Genomic DNA, 5,462 nt, shown 5'->3' on the forward strand with positions numbered 1-5,462 from the left:
AAGAGAAATTTAGGAGAAGAATACGAACATGTTCTTGCATGAGGCCCAGTGTTCTGAGCTTCTCAGGATCCATAAAGGCTTTCCCAGTAATTCTTTCTTTTTGAACTTCTCAGAGCCAGGCAGTGGTCTAAGTAGTGCAAAGAGTCCTCTAATGCAGTGCATCACATGGACCATTGTCATGGAGTCCCATCACCATTTTGTGGCAGTTGAGCAGGTTGAGCTCTACCTCATGCTATCAAAAAGCTTATGTTTTGATGTATAAATGCCATAAAAAGTATAAAGCTAGTCAACATTAAAAGAAATGATAAGCTGAGAAAAATGACAATCCTAAGAATGTAAAGGACACAGTGGTTAAAAATGTTGCCATCTTTTGCAAACTGTGTCTGMCTCATACACACAATCAAAAGTCATAGTGCACCTCTAAAGTCAAACTCTCTGATGGATTTTTGACTTTTCTTAATAGCTAAAGCACAATTGGCAAATCAAAGACTACAAAAGAAAACCACCAAGATTATTGGCTAAAAAGTGACAAAAGTGTTCAGATAATGTCACATTTGCCCCCTTAATAAACTGAAAGGACATTTTCTCCAATTGCACTCATGCATTTTTATCAGTGCGTTTTATCCTTCTGACGTTATGCTCTTTTTACAACTCATTAAGTTAGTTAAAAAACAGTTACTACAAAAAATGGTAGCTTCATTGTTCTTACCAGATATTGCATTAATAAAAATTCACATTCTTTTGTTCATGGAAAAGAGAATGTTAACTTGTGTGGAATTAAATTTGGTTGAACTAAAGACTGTGCACAAAGGATAATATCAATGTGGGAAAATGAACACAAGCTGATAAGAAATTTAAAAAGACTTCCTCAAGGGTGGCGGTTCTACTCAAGAAAAAACAAGAAAAAAAAAAGGTTTCAGCTCTTTCACCAGTCCTTTCCTCCTAGTTCAATCTTTTTTCATCTCGCAGTAAGGCTGCTGTGTCTGTCGATACTGTGAGAAAGTGAGAAAAAGAGAATGATTGTGTCTTGGTGGGCATCAGTAGAATTCTCTTTGTTCAGCTCCAGATCATTCTTTGATGAGGTTGTTCTGGTCTTTCAGATGTGGTCAATACAAACGTGTTTGACTCAAAATCACTTCCACTCTTTAAAATGGATGGAAAAGTCCTGAAAGAGCTAATCTTGAAAAACACTCACAAGTTCCATTTACTCCTGGGTTTAAGTCTTTGGGCCAAACAGTTGCTTCTCAGTTCAAGTTACATATTTCATTCAAATGACTTAAAACAAAATATTTATTCTGGTTGAGAAATGCATGTAAAAAAAGAATCACTTGTATTCATGCTTCCTGAAATCAAGAACAAAAGAAGCAGAAGATAGAAACAAGAAATATGAAAACAAGTTGGTTTGGATCATAAGAAAACACAAGAAGGTGTATTATAGTGAATTATTAGACAAATGTAATGGTAATATGAGGGAAACATGGTTGTTTAGAAAAAAATCACAAAATAAAATCAGGTATTCCACAGTATTTTGTAAAGAATGGTAATGAAATTCACGACCAGAATGAAATTGTGGATGGGTTTGATAATTATTTTGTAAATGTTGGCCCAACTCTTGCAGCAAAAATACCAAAAGTAGATAAAATTGTGAGTCACACAGTTACGGATTGTACAAACAGTTTTTTGTTGTTGAAACTGCCAAAGAAATATTGAGTTTGGTAAAAAATCTTGCTGACAAAAGATCAAAAGACTGGGTGGACATGGACATGAGGCTTGTAAAAGATATAATGAATTATGTGATTGAACCATTTACATATATTATATATTATAGATATTTTTATTTCTATTTTATTTTTATTATATATATGTATACATAATATATATATATATTATTATATACTGTATATATTCATCATTTTCAACTGGTACATTTCCTGACAGTATGAAAACAGCTAAGGTAATTCCTCTTTTTAAAAATGGTGAGAAACTTATGGTCAAAAATTACAGACCACTATCTTTGCTACCACAGTTTTCTAAAATTTTAGAGAAATTATTTGTCACCAGATTGGATCAATTTATCGAAAAACATAATATCTTAGTAGTGGTCAGTATGGGTTTAGAGCTAAAAAAAATTCCACATCAATGGCTCTAATGAAGTTTACGGAGCAAGTAAAAACTGCTATTGATCAAAAACAGTATTGTTTGAGTATTTATGTAGATATAAAGAAGGCATTTGACACAATTGATCACAGTATTCTTCTTGAAAAATTAAGTAAATGTGGTATTAGTGGGTCAGCACTACAATGGGTATCTAGTTATTTGAAAGAGAGGAAACAGTTTGTAGAAATAAATGGTGTAAGATCTAAACTTGGTAATATCACGTGGAGTCCCTCAGGGCTCTGTACTGGGACCTAAGTTATTTATTTTATATGTGAATGACTTAGTAAATGTGTCAGGACTTTTCAAATGTGTTTATTTGCTGATGATACATTATTTTGTTTAGATAAAGTTATAGAAATTTTTTTTTGAGATGGTACAGAAAGAATTAGAGAAAATACGAAATTGGTTTAAACAAAACAAATTGTCATTAAATTTGTATAAAACAAATTACATGATATTTAGTAATAGGAAGACAACTGTTGATTTCTCATTTAGATGGTATTGAGATCTGTAAAGTCAGTGAGGTGAAATATCTGGGTGTCATCATTGATGACAAGCTGACATGGAGACCTCATACATTATTTAAAAACAAAAATATCTAAATCTATTGGAGTACTGTATAAAGTCAGGGAGTTATTTAATGACAAGGTTCTGCTTGTGTTGTACAATTCAATAATTGTTCCACATTTAATTTACTGTATTGAAATCTGGGGTAAAGCTTGCAAAACAATTACAAATCCAATTTTTGTTTTGCAGWAAAGAGCTGTAAGAATTATTGCAAGAAAAGATTACAACCATCAATCCAATACATTATTTTGTAAACTGAAAATTTTGAAATTCTATGATTTGATTGACTATAATATTTTACTGTTTATGTACAAGGCTCACAGAAACAAAACAGTTATTATCTTAGGGGATGGAAATGTTTGTGAAGCCATATTTTCATATTTGTTTGAGAGAAAGATGTACTTTAATCCACGGTATAGGATTGTGGAATGTCTGGAAGATAATCTTAAAAATGCCAGATCTATATATTTATTTAAGAGACAGATAAAAGCTAGTTTGTTAAAGGTATGTGGAAAAGTAAAATGTGAAACTATATAAAATTATGTTTGAGTTGATGTTTTTATTTTTATTTAGTATTGTTTTGTAAATTATGTTTTGTTTGAATATATTCTGGGGTTAAACAGGGCAGACATTATAAGATTTATTCTTCTTCTGCTACCTTTCATNCCAGAACCGCTCAGACTTGACTCAGGTTGAGTCCGACTCATGGATCAGTTCTTCCACAGCAGTGATCCAGAACCAGTCGGACCATCAGACCCAGGTCCCTTCAGTCCTCCTGGAGCTCCACAGACCAAACCTACTTCCTGATACTTTGAGTTATTTTAGTTCCTCAGAGATCCAAATGCTCAATCAATATATCAATCAAAACTTTATTTATAAAGCACTTTACAAACCCCAAGTTTGGTCCCCGTTAACAAACGAGCAGCAGAATTCTGAACCAACTGAAGACGTGGAGCAGAGACTGGTCAATCCCACTGTAGAGGGAACTGCAATAATCCAGTCTGGAGAAAATAAAAGCATGAATAATACAATGACAATAAACACTTATCTTATCTTTAGTCCAGGTCTTGGATCCTCACAGCAGGTCTTGACTCTAGCAGAGTTGAGGGGATGCACTGGACTGGTTTAACCAATCTGATACATTAACCATAGACTATGTAAGTTCGCTGATTACTTGAATTGTGTTTGCACCATGTGTGTAAATGACTGTTTTGTACATTTGAATGAAGATATTACGACAAACTGGAAGAAGGTCGTTTACATATCGAGAAAATAACAAAGGCCCCAGAATGGAACCTTGTGGAACACCTGTCGACCAACAGAGAAGGTGAAATGTTGTCTCTGATTCTAAGTGACTGAGCTCGAAGTTGAATTTACTTCATTTGGTCAATAATATTTTATGATTTACAGAATTAAAAGCTTTTTTCAGGTAAAGAAACACAACACCACCCTGATCAAATAAATGTTTTAGGTTTTCTAGGAACAAACAGTTAGCAGTGTTCAGTGCTCCTGCTCTCTTGGCTGAAGCAGGTGTTTAGATGTGAAATCATTTGTCAGGCAGCTCCTCTCTCTGATTAACTGAGTGAATGTGAAGCAACACCTGAACAGGTGAGCAGCAGGGTCTAACCAGGATGAACTGGGCCCGGTTCAGCTTGAAGCAGCAGTGAAAATCCCCACTCCTTCTCAGGAAGACTTTTAGCAGAACTCCTGAGATTCTTCAGAACCGGAGCTTTTCTCTGCAGAGCAGGAAATCAAGTGTGAACTGGAGAAAARAGGAAGCTGCTGCTTTCTGAGAACCCCACTGAGCAGGAATGAGGATGTTTGGGTCTGACAGCTGGATATAAAGCCAGCAGGTCGGAGTCGTCCTGCAGAACCTGAGCCTCCATCCCAACAGAACCGTGTGGAAGAACCATGAAGACTCTGGTGACTCTCAGCCTCCTGGCTCTCCTCTGTTTCCTGTATCACAGCTCTGCAGGTAAGCTCAGGAGCTCTGCTTGTGTCGACTCGTCTGGGAGTCGGGTCGGTGCTGACTTCTGTTTGTGTCCACAGGTCCGGTAGGTCCAGGGCTGGTGTCGGGTGGGTTCTGCTGTAAGAAAAACAGGAATGTTACAATCCCCAAGAACAAAGTGAAGGATCTGAAGATGAGCCCAAGCCACTGCTTTCTCAAGTCTCTGATGTGAGTTCACTGGTCTTTAGCTCCGCCCACTTTTTGTGAAGATTGTCAGGTGTTAGAGACATTTTACTGAAGGGTGTCAGGTGTCAAGGACTCTTATTTTGAAGGGTTTCCTATGTTAAAGACTAATATTAAAAGGTTAGGTGTTAGATGTTCTTATTGTGAAGGTTGTCAGATTTTTAGGGGCTCTTTTTGTAAATAGGCTCTTATTTTGAAGGGATTCAGGTGTTAGATGCCCTTATTCTCATGTTTTACATGCTCTTATTGTGAAGGGCATCACTTTTTGAGGGTAACAGTGTAAATTGATCCTAAACCAACAAAGCAACAGGACTTGCTTTGTTTTTCTTCCCTCCAGGAGTTTTTCATTAAACTACAGATTATTGAGTTCAGAGATTCAAACAAACTGATTTATCCTGAAAACAAAGAGCTGCAGTTCAGTGTGTGTTTAGTGTGTGTGTTGAGCTGCAGTTCAGTGTGTGTTCAGTGTGTGTGTTGAGCTGCAGTTCAGTGTGTGTTCAGTGTGTGTGTTGAGCTGCAGTTCAGTGTGTGTTCAGTGTGTGTGTTG

Source organism: Austrofundulus limnaeus, unplaced genomic scaffold (assembly GCF_001266775.1).
Source record: "Austrofundulus limnaeus strain Quisiro unplaced genomic scaffold, Austrofundulus_limnaeus-1.0 Scaffold712, whole genome shotgun sequence".
Classification (NCBI taxonomy): Eukaryota; Metazoa; Chordata; class Actinopteri; order Cyprinodontiformes; family Rivulidae; genus Austrofundulus; species Austrofundulus limnaeus.